Source organism: Triticum dicoccoides, chromosome 7A (genome assembly GCF_002162155.2).
Source record: "Triticum dicoccoides isolate Atlit2015 ecotype Zavitan chromosome 7A, WEW_v2.0, whole genome shotgun sequence".
Classification (NCBI taxonomy): Eukaryota; Viridiplantae; Streptophyta; class Magnoliopsida; order Poales; family Poaceae; genus Triticum; species Triticum dicoccoides.
The window spans coordinates 488,504,156-488,526,971 of NC_041392.1; positions in this window are offsets into that span (position 1 = coordinate 488,504,156).

The window sequence follows — 22,816 nt, forward strand, 5'->3', positions numbered from 1 at the left end:
GAAGGTGTCTGCAATTGTGAATTGGGAACCTCCTCAGAATGTGAAGCAACTCCGCAATTTTCTCGGTCTCGCAAGCTATTGCCGAAGATTCGTTGAAAACTTTTCTAAGATCGTGAAGCCTCTCTCAAATCTTCTCCAGAAGCACGTCAAGTACGTTTGGTCTCCGGAGTGTGATATTGCTTTCAACACTTTGAAAGAGAAATTGATCACTGCTCCAGTTCTGACTCCGCCTGATGAATCCAAGGCATGCGAGGTCTTTTGTGATGCCTCTCTCCAAGGTCTTGGCGTAGTATTGATGCAAGAGAAGAAAGTTGTTGCTTATACATCTCGCCAGTTGAAGCCTAATGAGAAGAACTACCCCACTCATGATCTCGAGTTGGCGGCAGTTGTGCATGCTCTTTTGACTTGGAGACATCTTCTATTGGGAAGAAAAGTGGACATTTTCACTGATCACAAGAGTCTCAAGTACATCTTCACTCAGCCTAATCTCAACCTCAGGCAAACTCGATGGGTAGAGATGATTCAAGAGTATAATCCGAGTATTGAGTACACTCCAGGCAAGGCCAATGTGATTGCTGACGCATTGAGCAGAAAGGCCTACTGCAACAGTCTGATTCTCAAGCCTTATCAACCCGAGCTTTGTGAAGCTTTCCGCAAACTTAATCTGCAAGTGGTTCCTCAAGGTTTCCTCGCCAACCTTCAAGTCTCTCCTACCTTGGAAGACCAGATTCGCCAAGCCCAGCTTCCTGATGCTATGGTGAAAAAGGTGAAGATTGGGATTGCCAAGAGTCAGTCCAAGTACAAGTGCTACCGCCTTGATGACAAGGACACTCTCTTATTCGAGGATCGTATTGTTGTGCCCAAAGGTGACCTTCGCAAAGTGATCATGAATGGGGCTCACAATTCTCTCCTCTCCATCCACCCTGGGAGCACGAAGATGTATCAGGACCTTAAGCAAGCTTATTGGTGGACTCGAATGAAGCGCGAGATCGCTCAATTCATGAATGAATGTGATGTCTGCAGAAGAGTGAAGGCAGAACACCAAAGGCCAGCAGGTCTCCTCCAACCTCTTGCCATTCCAGAATGGAAGTTTGACCACATTGAAATGGACTTCGTGACTGGGTTTCCAAAGTCCAAGCGTGGCAATGATGCTATATTCGTTGTCATCGACAAACTCACCAAAGTGGCTCACTTTCTGCCTATTAAAGAGTCGATCACTGCAGCTCAATTGGCGGAACTCTATACCTCTCGAATTGTCTCTCTGCATGGTATTCCTCAAGTGATCTCTTTAGACCGTGGCAGCATCTTTACCTCGAAGTTTTGGGATTCTTTTCAAAAGGCCATGGGCACTAACATCCGCTTCAGCACACTTTCCATCCTCAAACAAGCGGTCAAGTTGAGCGTGTCAACCAGATTCTTGAAGATATGCTCAGGGCTTGTGTGATATCCTTCGGCATGAAGTGGGAGGATTGTCTTCCTTATGCTGAATTCTCCTACAACAACAGTTTTCAAGCAAGTTTGGGCAAGGCCCCTTTTGAAATTCTGTATGGCAGGAAGTGCCGTACCCCTCTCAACTGGTCTGAAACCGGTGAATGTCAGCTTTTGGGTAATGACTTAATCACAGAGGCAGAGGAAATGTGCAAAGTCATTCGTGATAACCTCAAAGCAGCCCAATCCCGCCAGAAGAGCTACTATGATAGTAAGCACCGTGAATTAGCTTTCGAGATCGGAGATCATGTTTACCTCTGTGTCTCTCCTATGAAAGGTACTCGTCACTTCGGTATCAAAGGGAAGCTTGCCCCTAGATACGTGGGACCTTTCAAGATTGTCAGCAAGAGAGGCGACCTCGCCTATCAACTCGAGCTTCCTTCAAACTTTGTAAATGTCCATGATGTGTTCCATGTCTCTTAGCTTCGAAAGTGCTTCAAGACTCCCGACCGCACCGTCAACTTCGAGGACATTGAGCTCCAAGAAGATCTCTCCTATCTTAAGCACCCAGTTGCTATTCTTGAAGAGACTGAACGCAAGACTCGCAACAAGTCAATCAAATTTCTCAAAGTCAAGTGGTCACACCATTCCGACCGTGAAGCTACCTGGGAATGCGAGGATCACCTTCGTTCTGAGTACACGGAGTTCTTTCAGTCCTAGATCTCGGGACGAGATCTTTTCGTAGTGGTGGAGTGTTGTAACACCCCGGATGTAACTTTCCCTATTTGTACTCCAACTCTTGCCGTTTCCGGCGTTAAGTTATATTTATTTCCTCGGGTTTGGGTTTTTTGTCTCCGTGTGTTGTTATCGTTGTCATGCATCTCATATCATGTCATCATGTGCATTGCATTTTCATACGTGTTCATCTCATGCATTCGAGCATTTTCCACGTTGTCCGTTTTGCATTCCGGCGCTTCGTTCTCCTCCGGTGGTCAATTCTAGCTTTCTTTCGTGTGTGGGGATTAAACATTTCCGGATTGGACCGAGACTTGCCAAGCGGCCTTGGTTAACTACCGGTACACCGCCTGTCAAGTTTCGTATCATTTGGACTTCGTTTGATACTCCAACGGTTAACCGAGGGACCGAAAAGGCCTCGTGTGTGTTGCAGCCCAACACCCCTTCAATTTGGCCCAAAACTCACCAAACTCTGCTCCATCATCTAGATCGTTCGATCACGATCGCGTGGCTGAAAACCGCACCTCATTTGGACTCTCCTAGCTCCCCCTATGCCTATATATACACCCCCTTCCAAAAATTTGCGGTTCAATCCACCCCTAACCCTAAAAAAAATAGATCTCTGCCGCCGCCGGACGTGTCCGACCCGCGCCGGACAACGTCCGGATCCGCAGCCGCCAACCACCGGGCGCCACGTGGCGCGGGCGGACCACATCATCGCCGCCACTCCCGCCGACCCGTCAGGCCCGGAGCGGGCCCACCTCTCCGCCGCTCGGGCCAGAGCTCGCGCCTCCTCCCCGCCTCGTCTTCCCCAGCCCCGGGTGCCCAAGCCCCGCCGTCGTCGAAGCCTGCCGCCGCCGCACCATTTCCGGCCGGGGCAAGCTCCGCCCCGGGCCACCTCGTCGCTGGCCGCCGCCCCTCGCCGCCTCCGGCCGCCGCCTCATCTCCGGCGCCGCCTCCTCCGCCACTCCGGCCTCTCCCTCCTCGTCTCCGAGCTCCGGCCGCCACAAACTCCACCGGTGAACAGGAACTCCGGCGGTGAACAGTAGATCCACGTGCATCGAAATCCGTGCAGATCTGGATCTGAGATCCGCGAGTTGACTTTTCTCCTCCGAACCCTAATTTTTACGCAAACTTTGACCTGTGATATCTCCGCATCCTTAGCTCCGATTTGGGCATATAGCATATCAAAATGTTTGTCTCAGAGAGTACATCATTTCATTCCATTGCATCGTTTTCATTTGAGTTCATCTTAATGCCCGAAATGCTGTTAGAAGAGGGCTTCGTGAGTTAATTGTCAGATCTACTAGTTCATCTTAGACTTTTGTCACTTTTGCCAAGATTAATGTGTGCGTGATATGCCCGTGAGTTCTCATATGTTTTGTTAAGGGTTTTGTCATCTATCCAGAGGTGCAACCCATGTATTTTTAGGATGTGTGTGGTGACTTGTGCAAGCTTGCAAAGTGGTGCACTTGCTAATTCTGTTTTCAGGGACTTAGTGATTTCACTAAGTCCTGGGATTGATTAGTTCATGATGCCATATGTTCTTGTTGTTTCCTAGTGATCCGTGCCTCTTTTGAGGATGATCAGTAAGGGAGTTTTGTTAATCTTGTAGTTCTCTATCCATACATGTCTTTGTTTGCAATTATGCATCACCCTAGCTTGAGTCAATCGAGCTCTACTTTTGCTTCATTGTGAATCTGGGCAGATCGTCAACTTGTTTGCGATTTTGCCGATGTTATTGTAGTTGATCCGTGCATGCTATGCCGTTGTTCTTGCCATGTCTAGCTTGTATTTTGTGCCTTCTTGAGGGATGTATGCTTGTCTTGCCATGAATTGCACCGTAGTGAGTGCATCGAGCTCGTAAACATGCCTTCGTGAGTTATGTTTCAGCATGTCCCAGTTTTCACTGTCTGAAAACTGATTATGTTTTTGCTATGTTCGTGTGCTTGTTAGTATATTTTGTGATCCCTTTTGGCTCAAGGTCACTAAGGGACTTTTGTTAAGATTGTTGAGTAGCTCCATGCCATGTCTTTCTTTGTCATGTTCAGGTCCTTTAGCATGTTGTTTTGTTGCTCCGAAGAGGGCTATATGATCTGAAATTCCAGACAAGTGTTAATTTCACTAAGTCTGAGATCTGTTTACCATTTGCGTTTTTGCCATGCTTGTTTGAACCTGTTAATGAATGAATTGGCCGTAGCTCAGTGCTAGACTTTTGTTAAGCATCTCGTGTGCATCCCTGCCATGTATTTTGATGCCATGTTTGGGTGCTGTAGCATGTTCATTTCATTGCATTTAGATGCCTACTTGCTGTAAATCGCAGACCGGTGTCATTCTTGAAACGCTTGCTATTTCCAAACCGTAACTCCGATTCCGGCGTTCTTTATATCGTTTTCAAGAGATTTCATCTCATCTTTCTAGTGGAACCCTTGGAATTCCAAGTTGAGGCCAGGTTCATGCATTTTCCTGTCATATCTTGCATTTTTGCATCCCGCATCGCATCCCGCATAACATATCATCTTTGCATCGTGTTGATTGAGTTTGCACGTGGTTGATTGTATCCTTGTTGCTTGTTTGTCTTGTTTGGGTAGAGCCGGGAGACGAGTTCGCTAATGAGGAGCCCGTTGAGTTTGCTCTTGAGGATCCAGTCAACTCTGACAACTGTGCAGGCAAGATGATCATACCCTCGAAATCACTACTATCTTTGCTATGCAAGTTTGCTCGCTCTTTTGCTATGCCATTGCTACGATGCCTACCACTTGCTTGCAAGCCTCCTAAATTGCCATGTCAAACCTCTAACCCACCATTGTCCTAGCAAACCATTGATTGGCTATGTTACCGCTTAGCTCAGCCCCTCTTATAGCGTTGCTAGTTGCAGGTGAAGATTGGAGGCCGTTCCTTGTTGGAACATTTATTTACTTGTTGGGATATCATTATATTATCTTGCTATCTTAATGCATATATATACTTGGTAAAGGGTGGAAGGCTCGGCCTCTCGCCTAGTGTTTTGTTCCACTCTTGCTGCCCTAGTTTCCGTCATCGGTGTTATGTTCCCGGATTTTGCGTTCCTTACGCGGTTGGGTTATAATGGGAACCCCTTGATAGTTCGCCTTGATTAAAGATTTTCCAGCAATGCCCAACCTTGGTCTTACCATTTGCCACCTAGCTCTTTTCCCTTGGGTTTCCGGAGCCCGCGGGTCATCTTATTTTAACCCCCCCGGGCCAGTGCTCCTCTGAGTGTTGGTCCAAACTAGAGTCATGTGCAGCGCCCCCTCGGGGAAACTCGAGGTTTGGTTTTAGTTGTATGGAGCGCTCATCTGAGTGTGCCCTGAGAAAGAGATATGTGCAACTCCTATCGGGATTTGTCAGCACATTCATGCGGTGTTGCTGGTCTTGTTTTAACCTGTCGAAGTGTCTTGAGTTACCAAGATACCGAGTCTGATCGGAACATCTTGGGAGGAGGTCTATTCCTTCGTTGACCGTGAGAGCTTGTCATGGGCTAAGTTGGGACTCCCCTGCAGGGATTGAACTTTCGAAAGCCGTGCCTGCGGTTATGGGCAGATGAGAATTTGTTAATGTCCGGTTGTAGATAACTTGAACCTTAACTTAATTAAAATGAATCAACTGAGTGTGTTACCGTGATGGCCTCTTCTCGACGAAGTCCGGGAAGTGGACACGGTGTTGGAGTAATGTTTGCGCAGGTTTCTCTCTAGTTTCTCGCTCGTGCTTTGCCTCCTCTTCTCGCTCTCTTTTGCGAATAAGTTAGCCACCATACTTGCTAGTCGCTTGCTGCAGCTCCACTCATATTTTACCTTGCCATTCCTATAAGCTTAAATAGTCTTGATCGCGAGAGTGTGAGATTGCTGAGTCCCCATGGCTCACAGATTACTATTACACCAGATGCAGGGCCTGATGATTCTGCTCCAGGAGACGCGTGTGAGCTCAAGTGGGTGTTCGACGAAGACTCTCAACGATACTATGTTTCCTTTCCCGACGATCAGTAGTGGTGCCCAGTTGGGGGTGATTGGGACCGCTGTCGCATGTTGGGTTCCCTTTTATTTTGGCGCCGTAGTCGGGCCATGAGTGTTTGGATGATGTAATGTTATTTATGTACTTGTTTGACGTGGCGAGTGTAAGCCAACTATGTTATCTCCCCTTTTATTATTCTATTACATGGGATGTTGTGAAGATTGCCTAACTTGCGACATATGCCTTCAATGCGATTATGCCTCTAAGTCGTGCCTCGACACGTGGGAGCTATAGTCGCGTTGAGGGTGTTACAACGCCCCTCTCAAGACGGGCTCGGGGGCTCTTGTATGCATTCTTGTGTTATCGTGGTTGTTAACGTTACCCCTGATGTCTCGTTTTCTATGGAGTCGCCCCTCGCGGCCTCTGCGCGTTGCTAACCCGCCTCTTGCTCATCCCGCAATGGGGGCTGCTGGCATGGCGCCTATGCTCGGGTCCGTCCATGCAGCGCTGATAAACCTCAGAGACCGAGCTCTGGCTTGCGGCCGGCCCCGCGCACGTCACCTCACTAGGTCCTTTGTGCCTTCGTCATCTTGTGGAAAGATCATCGGCAAGATTGCAAGCGCGGTTGTGTGCTATGTTTTCTTTCTTCGGCTAACTCGCAGGAACCTCCGGAGTTGGGACCACGAGTGGCCCCGCCAGCACCTAGAGGCGCAACCCCTCCTAGGCACCCTCTCGAAGCCAACTACTCCTTTTTCGCGCAAATCACTTACACATTAAAGGGGGGCCCTGAGCACCACGCCTCAAGGGCTCCTACTGGCTCTCGAGCCCTCACCCCTGGCCTTGACCACGACATTGTGACCTGGCATACCGGCGGGGGCTGAGCCTCGCTCGAGGGACGGGACCCGAGGACGTAGAGCATCCAGATGAGCGGGAAAAATGGGGTTTGCACGAATCTTGCCTAGGGGCGCCACAGGAGAAGGACATAGTCTGACATCGCACAAGAAGCCGTCCTCGGGGTGAAAGAATCACCGCAGGCTCACCAAGATAAGTCACCTTACACGCGCAGGCGTGAACACTATGATCAGTGCTTTGTCTCTAGCGATCTCGCTCGGGCAAGGGTGTCTCCCTTTTAGTCCTTCGGGAGCCGCTTGCGTGCCAAAGGGGACCCCCTGAGCATCGCGCCTCAGGGGCTCTTACCGGACCTCCGGCCGCTAATACGTCCATTTTGCATCATGTTTATGTACTGTTATTTATAATGTTTTTATTCATAATAATGCCTTTTGGAGTAATTCTAATGCCTTTTCTCTCATAATTTGCAAGGTACACGCAAAGAGGGAGAATTCCGGCAGCTGGAAATTTGGACCTGAAAAAGCTACGTCAGGCTACCTATTCTGCACAACTCCAAATGAGCTGAAACTTCATGGGGAATTTTTATGGAATAAATAAGAAATTTTGGAGAAAATAACTACCGGAGGGGTCCACCTGGTGAGCACAAGACACCAGGGCGCGCCTGGCCCCCCAGGCGTGCCCTGGTGGGTTGTGCTCAGCCCAGCCCACCTCGAGTGCCCATCTTCTGGTATATAAGTCATTTTGACCTAGAGAAAATAAGGAGAGGACTTTCGGGATGAAGCACCACCGTCTCGAGGCAGAACTTGGGCAGGAGCACTTTTGCCCTTCGGCGGAGCGATTCCGTTAGGGGAACTTCCCTCACGGAGGGGGAAATCATTGTCATCATCATCACCAACAACTCTCCCATCTTGGGGAGGGAAATCTCCATCAACATCTTCAACAGAACCATCTCCTCTCAAACCCTATTTCATCTCTTGTGTTCAATCTTTGTACCAGAATAACAAATTAGTACTTGTGGGTGACTAGTAGTGTAGATTAGATCTTGTAGTTGATTGCTATATGGTTAGTTTGGTGGAAGATTATATGTTCAGATCCATTATGATATTTAATACCCCAGTGATCTTGAGCATGATTATCATTTGTTAGTAGTTACTTTTGTTCTTGAGGTCATGGGAGAAATCTTGTTGCAAGTAATCATGTGAACTTGATATGTGTTCAATATTTTGATGGTATGTATGTTGTGATTCCCTTAGTGGTGTCATGTGAACGTCGACTACATGACACTTCACCATATTTGGGCCTAAGGGAATGCATTGTGGAGTAGTTATTAGATGATAGGTTGCGAGAGTGACAGAAGCTTAAACCCTAGTTTATGCGCTATTCCGCAAGGGACCGATTGGATCCAAAAGTTTAATGCTATGGTTAGAATTTATTCTTAATACTTTTCTCGTAGTTCAGATGCTTGCACAGGGGTTAATCATAAGTAGGAGGTTTGTTCAAGTAAGAACAACGCATAAGCACCAATCCACCCACATATCAGATTATCAAAGTAGCGAACACAAATCAAACTAACATGATAAAAGTTACCAGATGAAATTCCCGTGTACCCTCAACAACACTTTGCTTATCATAAGAGACCGTTTTGGCCTGTCCTTTGCCTTAAAAGAATTGGGCTACCTTGCTGCACTTTTGTTACTACTATTGTTACTTGCTCGTTAAAAATTATCTTGCTATCAAACTACTCATTACTTATAATTTCAATGCTTGCAGAGAATACCTTACTGAAAACCACTTGTCATTTTGTTTTGCTCCTCGTTGGGTTCAACACTCTTACTTATCGAAAGGACTATGATTGATCCGCTATACTTGCGGGTCATCAAGGCTCTTTTCTGGCGCCGTTGCCAAGGAGTGAAGTGCTCTTGGTAAGTGGAAATTGGTAAGGTAAAATTATTAGTACGTGCTAAAATTTATTGTCACTTGTTACTACGGAAAACAATCCTTTGAGGGGTTTGTTTGGGGTATCTTCACCTCGGCTGGAACCACAATTAGTCACCCCTCAACCTACTGCACCTACTAAAAGTATCGAATATGAAATTTCTTCGGGTATGATACAACAACTGCTAGCTAATCCTTATGCAGGAGATGTAACCGAACATCCAGATATGCACTTGATATATGTGGAAGAAATATGTGGATTGTTTAAGCTTGCAGGTTTACCCAGAGATGAAGTTAATAAGATGTTTTCCCTTTATCATTGAAGGGAAAATAATTGGCATGGTATAGGCTATGTGATGATATTGGATATTGGAATTGGAATCGATTGAAATTCGAGTTTCACCAAAAAAAATTATCCTATGCATCTAGTTCATCATGACCAAAATTATATGTAAATATCTGGCCTCGTGAAGGAGAAAGTATCTCTCTATCTTGGGGGAGGCTTAAGTCCATGTTATATTCAAGCCCCAATCATGAGCTCTCGAAGGAAATTATCATTCAGAACTTTTATGCTCGGCTTTCTCATGATGATCGATCCATGCTTGCTACTTCTTGTACTGCTTCCTTTATGAAGAAAATTATTGAATTCCGGTAGGATATTTTGGAAAGAATTAAACGCAACTCTGAAGATTGGGAACTCGACGAAGGTAAAGATTCAGGTATTAAGCTTAAGTATGATTGTGTTAAATCTTTTATGAATACCGATCTTTTCAAAAAGTTTAGCACTAAATATGGACTTGACTCTGAGATAGTAGCCTCCTTTTGTGAATCCTTTGCTACTCATGTTGATCTCCCTAAAGAGAAGTGGTTCAAATATCACCCACCTATTAAAGAAGAAATTAAAGAATCGGTAATAGCCAAAGATGAAACTATTATTTATAATGTTGATCCAGTTGTTCCTACTGCTTATATTGAAAAACCACCTTTCCCTGTTAGGATAAAGGAACATGCTAAAGTTTCAACTATGGTCAATAAAAGTTATATTAGAACACCAAAACTAGCTGAACAAATCAAGGTAGAACCTAGTGTTGCTATGGTTAAGGATCTCCTTATTGAAAATATAGATGGGCATGTTATTTACTTCTGTGATGAAGCTGCTAGAATTGCCAAACCCAACGAGAAAGATAAACATAGACCTGTTGTTGGCATGCCTGTTGTCTCCATTAAAATAGGAGATCACTGTTATCATGGTTTATGTGACATAGGTGCTAGCATCTGTGCTATTCCTTTTACCTTATATCAAGAAATTATGAACGATATAGCACCCACTGAAATAGAAGACATACATGTCATTATTAAACCTACTAATAGAGATACTATTTCACCAATTGGGATTGTTAGAGATGTTGAAGTCTTGTGTGGGAAAATAAAATACCCTACTGATTTTCTTGTGCTTGGTTCCGCACAAGATGACTTCTGTCCCATATTCTTTGGTATACCTTTCTTGAACACCGTTAATGCTAAAATAGATTGTGAGAAATAAATTGCAGTGTTAGCTTTGGTGATGAGTCTCATGTGTTTAATTTTTCCAAGTTTAGTAGAAAACCTCATAAAAAAGAATTACCTAGTAAGGATGAAATTATTGGTATTGCTTCTATTGTTGTGCCTCCTACTGAGCCTTTAGAACAATATCTGCTAGACCATGAAAATGATATGCATATGCATGAAAGAAATGAAATAGATAAGATTTTCTTTGAACAACGTCCTTTGCTTAAACAAAATTTTCCTGTTGAAACTCTAGGAGGTCCTCCTCCACCTAAAGGTGATCCTGTATTTGAATTAAAACAATTGCTAGACACTTTGAAATATGCTTATCTTGATGGGAAGACGATATATCCTTTTATTATTAGTGCTAACCTTTCAGAACATGAAGAAGAAAGATTATTGAAAGTTCTAAGGAAGCACCGAGCTGCTATTGGACATACTCTTGATGATCTTAAGGGCATTAGTCCCACTATATGTCAGCACAAGATTAATATGGAACCTGATGCTAAACTCGTTGTTGATTACCAACGTTGGTTAAATCCAAAGATGAAGGAAGTGGTAAGAACGAAACTACTAAACTTTTGGAAGCAGGTATAATATATCCTATAGCTGATAGTAGATGGGTAAGTCCTATTCATTGTGTCCCTAAGAAAGGAGGTATTACTGTTGTTCCTAATGATAGGAATGAACTAATTCCACGGAGAATTGTTACATGCTATAGAATGGTAATTGATTTTAGAAAACTAAATAAAGCAACTAGAAAAGATCATTACCCTCTGCCTTTTATTGATCAAATGTTAGAAAGATTATCTAAGCACACACATTTTTGCTTCCTTGATGGATATTCTGGTTTCCACAAATATCAGTTTCTCAATCTGATCAAGAAAAGACCACTTTTACTTGCCCTTTTGGAATTTATGCTTATAGACATATGCGTTTTGGTTTATGCAATGCACCTGCTACCTTTCAAAGATGTATGACTGCTATATTCTCTAACTTTCGTGAAAAGACTATTGAGGTTTTCATGGCTGACTTTTCTATTTATGGGAAGTCTTTTGATGATTGTTTAAGCAATCTTGATCGAGTTTTGCAGAGATGCGAGCAAACAAATCTTGTCTTGAATTGGGAGAAGTGCCACTTCATGGTTAGTGAAGGTATTGTTTTGGGCCATAAAATTTCTAAAAGAGGTATTGATGTGGACAAAGTGAAGGTTGATGCAATTGAAAAAATGCAATGTCCTAAAGATAGCAAAGGTATCCGTAGTTTCCTCGGTCACGCTGGTTTCTATAGGAGGTTTATTAAAGACTCCTCTAAAATTTCTAGGCCTCCTACAAATCTCTTGCAAAAGGATATGCCGTTTGTGATGCCCTCGATTCAATCATACACTAATCATACACGCAAATGTGTACGATCAAGATCAAGGACTCATGGGAAGATATCACAACACAACCCTAGACACAAATTAAAATAATACAAGCTTTATATTACAAGACAGGGGCCTTGAGGGCTCGAATACATAAGCTCGAAAACACAAGAGTCAGCGGAAGCAACAATATCTGAGTACAGACATAAGTTAGACAAGTTTTTCCTTAAGAAGGCTAGCACAAAAGCAATAACGATCGAAAAGGCAAGGCCTCCTGACGGTGTCCTGTACTAGGGGGTACTCACCACGTCATCTCCCGATTTGTTAGATTGGGCCGAAGACCCCCATGGCCGTATACTCATGGGCCAGTTCGGACAGCTGCCGCATACAAGGAAGATTCCACAAGACTTGGCGATCAAGACAAGGACTCCTCCCCGCCGGCGTATTCGGCTAGGACTCTTGTTATCCTAGGCCTCTGGTGCATTATATAAACCGAGGCCAGGCTAGTCGATAGACAATATACAATAATCAGACCATAGGCTAGCTTCTAGGGTTTAGCCTCTCTGATCTCGTGGTAGATCTACTCTTCTACTACCCATATCATCAATATCAATCAAGCAGGACGTAGGGTTTTACCTCCATCAAGAGGGCCCGAACCTGGGTAAAACATTGTGTCCCCTACCTCCTGTTACCATCCAGCCTAGACGCACAGTTCGGGACCCCCTACCCGAGATCCGCCGGTTTTGACACCGACATTGGTGCTTCCATTGAGAGTTCCGATGTGTGTTCGACAAAAGGTTGATGGCTCGCCTGCAGATCAACTGCGACTTCAGCATCTTCGTCACCAGCTCGACTGGTCACCTTGGTTTGACCAAGGACTGCACCCTACCTCCGATCGTCATGTTTAGATGAGGGCCTTTATAAACATCAACTCCGATCTCTATCAAGATCATGGAGGAATCATCCAGGGAGTCCGGGGGCTCAACGTCAACATTGCCCTCGGGCGACCGTGCTGTTTTTGTGGATAGCAAACTTGTGTCCGCCGCCACCGCCTCCTCAAGTGTATTTTTAACGATCGCTTTGGTGGAATGGTGCGGAATTGAGTCTACAACAACCCTGGAAAATTTCGTCGAGTTGCGATGGAGGAATCTCTGGCAATCCATGATGTACCGGAGCCCTGTCAAATCTGGATGGGAATCTGGATGAGTTTAGGGCATGGTTTATAGCTTCTAGCTCGGACGTCCTTTGGAAGATCCAACCTTTGATCGGCTGCAGAATTCCTATATCTACCACCTCTCAAAATTTCAGCTCGATCCGACCGTCCAAACTCCGGGAACCTTCCGATTAGTGCATCACTTTTCGGATCTGTTTTCTGCACGAAAACGAATCCGACCCGAGTTCGTTTTTTTTATGAACGGGATTTCGGACATCCCTTTTGAAGGAAGTTTTGTATGGGGCATTGTGTTTTGTTTCCGAACACATCCCGCTAACTTTAAGATCTTTTGAACATGATCTTCAACATCATGCTGGTTGTTAAACCAGTCCGGCAATATTGCTCCACGGCTGCCGACCTGCGCTAGACACGTCGTCACTTTGTTGACCCGAGCTCAACTTCTTCGGATCATCATCTCGGCAAGCCGAACAGGAGTCCGGCATCGTAAAGGATAGATCATCACCAACATCGCCGCCCCACGGATTACATGGAGCGGGCATACCGGCATCGCCGCACGGTCACTTCATCAAGCCGGCATCGACCACGTCATGACCTGCATCGGCAAGGCCGCACTATTGCTTCTTCAAGCTGGTGTCCGTCACGCCGACCTACTTCGACTCATCGGCTGACATCAAGGCTTCGACATCTTGGCTGGACCGGGGGCTTCGCCATCTCTTCACCAACCTACTCCGGAGACTTCGGCGTCTCTAGCCGACCAACTCCGTCACGTTAGCTGGACCGAGAGCTTTGCCTCGGCGAGCCAACCTTTGCCAGCATCGCCATACCGTCGCTTTATCACCCATCAGGCAATGGGTGTGCGGATCGAGTCCCAATTTTCGGAATCACCTTTCTTTGGATTGCTACAACAAATAAACCAGGTGCTATTAATCCTAGTATTTTTTGATTGTCTAGGTTTATTTTTCCCAAGGAATTATTACTCTGGTTTGTTCATCATATGTACACAGGTATATCAAATGATGGCCGCATTAACGACAGTCGCATAGTGGTTCGGTTAGTTTCCATACATGGTCCGGCGAACGCCGCATCCGGAACTCGGACCGACCTGTGAATTCAGACTTTGACATGCCTTTACCGCATCACGCCGACGCCCTGCATCGACATTCACTTCAGCGAGCAGGCCATATTTGCTTTTATTACTCACTTTGCATAAATTATTTATTATGCAACGATTTTTTTAATTATTATTATTACTATTATCTCCTGTTTGCACTATTTTTTGTGCACAGGAAAATGATCCGGAGACTACAGCGTCACTTTGACGGTCTGCATTGACCGTGCTATGTCACCACTTCGGGGTGTCGAGCTCTCCGCTCCGCCACCTCGGGACCGGCTTGGGGGATGGAACCTTGTCCCGCATCAAGCTCGGACCGCATCATCAATGCCGAACACATTAACCAGCTAAGTCGCTTTTATGCTCAAAGTTTTAATTTTTAACTTGTGTTCGGTTCCACCAAGCATTATACTTTTTTGGAAAAAAGTTGCTTGTAAAAAATTTCCTTGTCATAACCTTGTATGTGGCACATAAATTCAAATACCCCATTTACTTGGGGGCTTCCTTTATGAAGCTTTTCCTCTTGCATATGATTATACTTGTACGGCTTCGTTCCTTGTTCGTGTATTACGCCACAATATGCACCATATTGACTTAAGCGATTTGCAAGCTGGGTTGCCTCGCTCCTGTGTTTACCCCTACGTTCCCGATTGTTCGGCTAGGGAGTAAAGGGAGCACCTCTGCGATTGTCACGATCGGGTCACCCGAGCCGGACCTCAGACTGGGTGAAGCCGAAAGCTAGCGCTCTTATTGTTTTCAATGATGGTCGACACACAACGGAACTCATGAGGACAAAAAATCTATTGCACAAGTCTCATAATAACAATGAGCACCGAAGAAAGGTATCGGTGGGGGTACTATTTTCTTCGAAGATGCTTCTTACACTTTGCAGTAATATAGCATAAGTTCGCTGAGCGCGCTTTGTCTGTTACAGCCTTATGGCCTGATTGCCTGGTTATTGGAAACATTGTCGATATTCTCGACAGATGGAGTACATAACACTTTTCGGTCCTTGACCGAAGAGGGAGAAGCCGATGGTCGGTTAAGACATGTTTAAAGTTCGGTTGAACATAGATATGATATAAGTACTTTGGTACATGCAATCATTCTTTTACCCAAGTCACTTGGGGGCTCTTAAATTTATACGAGTCGTTTTATGATAAGTGTTCTTCTTCTGAGTCATTGCAAAGTTTTATTATTATTATTATTATTATTATTATTATTATTATTATTATTATTATTTATCACTCCTTTTTTCACCATGAGCGTGTGGTCACTAGCTGGGGAGCCTAATTTCTCTCTCAAAGCCGCTAGAGTTTAGTTTGCTAAACTGGCCTAATGAGAAGTACTCTGCCCTCGGGATAGGAGGTTGAAGCCGTAGGCTAACCCGCTTGAAGTCTTGAGATAGGATGTGTCATGTTAAAGCACGACAAAAGCACTCTTTTTTTCTAAAGCCAATTTTCGGATTGGCACCGAACACTTGATCTTGTTCGGACGTCAAGTTTTTACTGACGTTTTTCTTTTGGTTTTCCAAGCTTGTGGCACTTTTAAACTATTTGTGTGTTTTCAACACAAGTCTCGCAGTGCAACACCGGACACCTTTAGAGATTCGGCAAAAACATTCTTGGATATTGCTATATCTGCATCGGTTTTGAATTGTGTCTTCGGTCAATAGTTGGGTTTCCCGGCTCTTGCTCCTACCTCCTATGTTCCGCTTTGTTCTGCTAGGTGTGCAAAGGGAGAACCACCGCGATTGTGCTTCTAGCTCACATGGTTAAGCACCTCAGTGGAGAAAGCCGAAAACTGATTGTCATAATAAGCGTAAACTAGTCAGCGATCCGATGACGGTGTTAAATGGCGGGCCATTAATAACAATGGACGAAGTGTTTACGGCTTGACCTCAATTGTCGCCGAACACTACCCGGGGCTATTACCTGGCCTCCCAAACTAAATCCTCGATATTTTGCTCTTACATTAGAGCTGAGGTTTCATGATCATGCTTGGCATGACAACCCAAAGAAAGGAACCGATAGCGGGACTATTTTCTTTGGAAGACATTTCTTATGCTAAACAAGTAATATAACATATCTCTGTGCATACCTTTGTTTATAAAACTGTATGGCCAGATTGCCTTGTTTGTCGTAAATCTTTGCCCTCATAAAGGCTTTATAAAGTAAGGAAAACACTCCCCGGCTACTGGCCGAGGAGGTGGAAGCTGATGGTCGGTCAACAAAGTTTTGTACAATGCGGATCCAAGCATTAAATGACATAAAGTACTTGGAAACATGGAGTCATTACACATAATTTGTGATTTTACTATGGATATCGATCCTTAATTCGGCCACCCGTGCCCGCAGTAAGGCTCGGGGGCTACTGGGCTTCAGGCTTATTATTTAAAAATATTAAAGGGGCACATCGATCCCCTGATCTGGTGTTGCCACCCGACCAGTGTCTCGGGGGCTACTGCATTGCCTGTTCAATGCAGAAAAATTTAAGTGCAATACAGTTGTCGAGGAGATTTTGATCCTCAGGTTGGTCGGCCACACCCAACCTGAGTCTCGAGGACTGAGCACGCCGCTTTTTGTGCCCCGAAGTATTCTGCCGAGCTAGGACTTGATCCTCAGGCCAATTTTGCAAATCAACCCGAGTCTCAGCTGCTACTGGGATCAACAGTCTTACATCATCCTTCAGGTGCATCTCGGGTTTTAGACCGATACACACCTTGAGGGCTACTGGCTATATATCTCGGCAGAGAATAAATTGCACCAATAAAAAATATTCACAAAAATCGGCCCACATTCAGGGTGGTGCACCACCTCGGAAGCAGTCCGGCATAAAGCTCGGGCGCTAGTGGCTCGCTCCATAGAGGGCATTTCCGGCATTAAGCTCGGCTAAACTCCTTCAAACTTCTTTGAACCAAGCTGATTTACGACACCTCGGATATAGTCCGGTGTTGGAGCTCGGATACATAGTCCAGCGTTGGAGCTCGGATACATAGTCCGGCGTTGGAGCTCCGATACATAGTCCGGCGTTGGAGCTCGGATACAGTCCGGCGTTGGAGCTCGGATACATAGTCCGGCGTTGGAGCTCGGATACATTCTAGCGTTAGAGCTGGGAAGCGGTCTGGCGTTGGTGCTCGGCTGCAAAAGATACCTCGAATGCAGTCCGGCGTTGGAGCTCGGACGCAAGAGGACGCTGCCGCCCGGGAACAACTTCAAACCCGAGGTGTGGCATGAAAATAACAAGGCATTGATAAAGGCCAGAAACTTAAAGGGGCTCCTCGGATACCCGACGTGTAAACTCGTCGAATGCATTTTGGCAATCCTCAAGATCGAAGATGAGAAGATTTGTTGAACCAATTTTCAAGACCGACGACCGAAGATGAAAGAACAGTTCGGAAGAATCAAGGAGCATCCCTAACTTGAAGACCGATTCAGGGGGCTACTGACGGTGTCCTGGACTAGGGGGTACTCACCACGTCATCTCCCGATCTGTTAGATTGGGCTGAGGACCCCCATGGCCGTATACTCATGGGCCATTTCGGGCAGCTGCTGCATACAAGGAAGATTCCACAAGACTTGGCGATCAAGACAAGGACTCCTCCCCACCGGCGTATTCGGCTAGGACTCTTGTTATCCTAGGCCTCTGGTGCATTATATAAACCAAGGCCAGGCTAGTCGATAGACAATATACAACAATCGGACCATAGGCTAGCTTCTAGGGTTTAGCCTCTCTGATCTCGTGGTAGATCTACTCTTGTACTACCCATATCATCAATATCAATCAAGCAAGACGTAGGGTTTTACCTCCATCAAGAGGGCCTGAACCTGGGTAAAACATCTTGTCCCCTGCCTCCTGTTACCATCCGGCCTAGACGCACAGTTCAGGACCCCCTACCCAAGATCCGCCGGTTTTGACACCGACACCTCCTGCCTGGGAGCCTCCTAACTACTCCTAGTTGTCGGCGGTCTTCACATAGTAGTAGGCATCCTCCGGGTAGTAGTAGTCATTAGTGGCGTCGTCTGGCTCCTGGGATCCGTCATCTGGTCGCAACAATCGGGTATGGGGAAAAAGAGGTAGCAAACCAACCGTGAGCACTCATCCAAAGTACTCGCAAGAATTACATCAGATCTAAACTAAGTATGCATCTGTATCAAAGTAATGGGTTGTATCTGTGGACTAAACTTCAGAATGCCAGAACGGAAGGGGAAAACCTAGCCTATCGAAGAATAGCATTGTCACATCCCTAGTTCTGGTATGACCTAGGCTAGCTAGTCATGTGTGCATCACGTTTAAATTTCATTTAAATTTGAAATGGGGATCTGTAAAACCCTCAGAAATCATTTCTGGAAATGACCCAGATAAAAATTTCTCCAAAAAGGTCCAAGAAAATGTTCATGTCTCTCTCTGAAAATATTGGGCAGAGGTAAAATTCAAACCAATATTTTTAGGGGCTCATAAATATTTATTTTGGCCATTTGGAATTAATCCAGTAATTATTTGCGTTGGATAAATATTTATATATATATATAATATGGTCCAATAATTCCGAATTTTGATGAGGGGCTTTGAAATAATCCTTTAGGCCCCTGCAAAAAATTTCGGAAGAAAATAACTTGATTTAGTATTTTTATTAAATCAAAACAAAGGTCAGAAAATTGAATAGAAAACAGGAAATAAGAAAACTTTTACCTGACTTACCTGGCGGCCCAGCTGGCCAGCCCACCTGGCGGCCCAGCCCACCAGGGGCAGCCCCGTCTTCTACCTCTTGCCAGTAGGCAGAGGAGAAGCCGGGCACGACGCACGCCGTGGCCACGTCTCCCCGCCACCTCCTGCTTCCCCTCCTCGTCGCTCTGGCCTCCCTGGACGACGCCACGCGCCGCCCCGTTCCCCTCTCACTCTCCCGTGCTCATTCCTCTCCTCTCCCTCGCTCTCTCTCATTGCGCCCGAGCGCTGCCGTCACCGCCGTTCGCCATAGCCGCCGCCACCGCCTTCCCCTTGCCTCTCCGACAAGCCCGAGAGCTTCGCCGCATCTCCCTCTTCCTCTCCGTCAAGCCACAAGACGCCGGACGCCCTGTGGAGCCGCCGTCGCCATCGTCTTCCTCCTCGGACGCCGCCGACCGCCGACTCCGATTCGCCGTCTTCAGCGCCTCCCCGAGCCCACTGGCCTGCTCAGCATCTCCGCTGTGAGCTCCCACCTCGAATACCCCTCTCCCCCTTGTCTTTTGCACGCTGCAGCCGTGATTCCGGTCGAGGCCATACTCCGGCCGCCACAAAAGCTGTCGCCGTCGTTGATTTAGTCCACTCTAGAGCCAGCCGTTGCCTCCTTTAGATGCGCGAGACCTTCAGCTATCCGTAGACGCAAACCACGCGCAAAGCCGATCCCCGTAGCTGTTTCCGGCGAGTTTCTGCCGCGGTTGAGGTCGTCACCGGCCGAACTCCGGCAGGCTGACGTGGACGTTTAGTTAGGCGCTAATCACCACTAACCCCTCTCTAACAGACACTGACAGGCGGGCCCCGCAACAGGTCAAATCCCAGTCAACACGGGATTAACTCCCAGTTAACAATGAGCCAATGACATGTGGGACCCGGTCGTCAGGTTTGACTCAGACAGCTCCTTTGACCTGCTAACGCAATGCTGCCATCATGCTGACGCAATATATCATTTTCTGGTATTAAAATAAATCAGGAAATTCTAGAAAATGACATAAACTTCAAAAATCCATAGAAATTCAACCGTAGCTCAGATTGAAATAATTTTATATATGAAAAATTATCAGAAAAATTCAATCTATCCATCTGTACCATTTTCGTGCATGACAAACCATCTATACATGCTGTATATATGAAAACACACTTATGGCATATTTAAGAGCTTATTTTGGAGTTGCATTTGAATCTTTAGTTCAAATGGACTTTAACCAAATGAATGCTAGTTGCATTAGCTCAAACAACATCACATACTCATGCCATGTTCATGCATCATAATGTTGCATATGCTTGTGTTTGATTTCCGACACCGTTCCTTCTTGATAGGTCCTACTCCGGAAAGTGTTCGAGAGTACCTATCAGTGGAGCAGTGCCCCCCTGTTGATCTACCAGGCAAGCAAACCCCCTTGTTCATTCTGATACAATCCTACTCTCTCGCTCCTGCTCTCATTATTGCATTAGGACAACAACAATTCAACTGCTACTTTATGCTGCGGTAGTTGAACCCATTCCTCTGCATGACCTGTCATTGCCACAATAAATAGTTAAAACCCACTAGCATGTGTAGGAGTTGTTTGAGCCATGTTGTGTTCTTGCCATGCCATGCCTGCTATTGCTTAGAGTTGTGTCAGGTCTGATTCATCGGGAATGAATTGGAGTGGTACGATATGTTCTGGTGCTGAGAGTTAAGCGTGTGAACACGATTTGGTAAAGGTAGCGGTGAGAGGCCATGTAGGAGTACATGGTGGGTTGTCTCACTAGAACCATCCTTAAGCACTGAGTTCTGTGTATGTTTTCCAATGACTAGCTACTACCACACATTGGGCTCCGGGCACTCCAAGCTCTCTCGACTTATTAACCAACTTGATCTTTGTCCAGGAGTTGCAATTAGTTTCTGGTGTTTGTAGGTAGTGTTAGTAGTCTACCAAGTGGCACCCGACCAGGTGGGCTTGGGACAGACTAGGCACAAGTGGCACGGTGTACCAAGCGTAGATCCATCCGGCGAGGTGGGCTTGGGAACCCTACACACATCGTTTGGGGCCGTGAGCGACACCTCGGCCGGATCTCCTTGCGGATGGAACCCGAATAGGCGATAAACCTGGACTAGAGTCCTGTGTGGTTAGTCAGGTCGTGGCCGACACCCTCGCCAGGCTTCCACTTGAAGGTTGCCGAGGTACATGACGTGTACATGGTGATAAGTGGTGAGAGCGTGTGTGAAGAAGTACACCCCTGCAGGGTTATCATGATCTATTCGAATAGTCATGTCCTCGGTTACGGACTTCTTGGATGCTTACGTGGTACATAGACAACTTGAAGTGGATACTCTAAAATGCTCAAGACAAGTGTGAGTGCTATGGATGGCCTTCTCGTAGGAAGACGGGAATGAATCCATAGTAGTGTATTGACGTGGTGATTAGTGGACTCGTGTGCGCCACCTCAAAAGAGTTACCAGCAGTCATAGTACGGAATAGCCACTGAGTCAAAGCTGGCTTGCTGCAACTAAACTCCACTTCACCTTCTTGATACAAATGCATGTATTATAGGATCTGATGTAAGTCTTGCTGAGTACCTTTGTACTCATGTTTGCTTTATTTATGTTTTGCAGATGAGACATCTGTCTCACTAGTAGTACCACTTGGACTTCGACAAGTAGCTTGTACCTCAGCTACGATCTTGATCGGATGTTGTAGATAGTCAGGCTCTTCAGCCTTTTTCATTTGTAGTTGTCTATACTCAGACATGTAATGCTTCCGCTTGTTTCTTGTATGCTCTGAATGATGGGCCATGTGACCCCTGTTTGTATTTAATGCTATGTGGTTCTTCTGAGCCTTTTATCTATATGAGTTTGCGTTATGTTGTGATGCCATGTTGTACCTCACATACTTGCATGTTATGCGTACGTGTGACGTGTATTGCTATGTGTGGGATCCGACAATCTAGTTGTTTGTCCTTGGCAGCCTCTCTTATGGGGAAATGTAGTCTAGTGCTCCCTTGAGCCATAGTAGTCCGCTACAGCCCGGTTCACCGGAGTCCTGCTAGCCCAGCACTACTGCTCAGAACACTTGACTGGCCGGCATGTGTTTCACTTCGCTCCTGTGTCTATCCCTTCGGGGAAATGTCACACGGTGACTTCCGGAGTCCTGCCTAGCCTGCTACAGCCCGGGTTCCCCGGAGTCCTGTTAGCCCAGTGCTACAGCCCGGATTCATATGTTGTTGACCGACATGCTCGATGTGATTCATGTATGCCTGTCCCCATAGGTTAGCACCGCTTTGGGTTCACGACTAGCCATGTCGGCCCGGGTTCTTTGTCATATGGATGCTAGCAACACTATCATATACGTGAGCCAAAAGGCGCAAACGGTCCCGGGCCAGGTAAGGTGGCACCCATGGGAATACCGTGCATGAGGCCGCAAAGTGATATGATGTGTTACATGCTAGATCGGTGTGACTTAGGATCGGGGTCCCGACAAGCATCTTCTGGAAACCACCATCTTGCAGCAACAGGAGGGAGTAGAGTAGCATAAAGTAAAGTAGTAGAAGTGTTATCAACCTCGGCTAGAGATCCTTTCTCGACTCCCTACGAGAAAGCAATCCCAGAGCCATACTATCCAAGTGTCAACACATTCCAAATCTCATCACCATCCAATTCTCATCACAAGTATCCAGTTCTAGTTGTATCGATCTGGATACAACTCCAAGTGTCCGTTACCGTAGGACAGGCTATCGATAGATGTTTTCTTCCCTGCAGGAGTGCGCCAACTTACCCACCACACTCGATTAACTCCGGCCGGACACACTTTCCTGGGTCATGCCCGGCCTTGGCCAAACAATACACCGCAACCCGACCTAAGCTTAATAGAGAGGCCAGCACGCCAAACTAAACCTATGCCCCCAAGGGTCATGGGCCATCTCCATGAGAACTCCTGCACGTTGCGTGGGCGGCCGGTGAGCAGACCTAGCTACTTCCTTCAACAAGGCAGGAGATTACGCAGTCCAA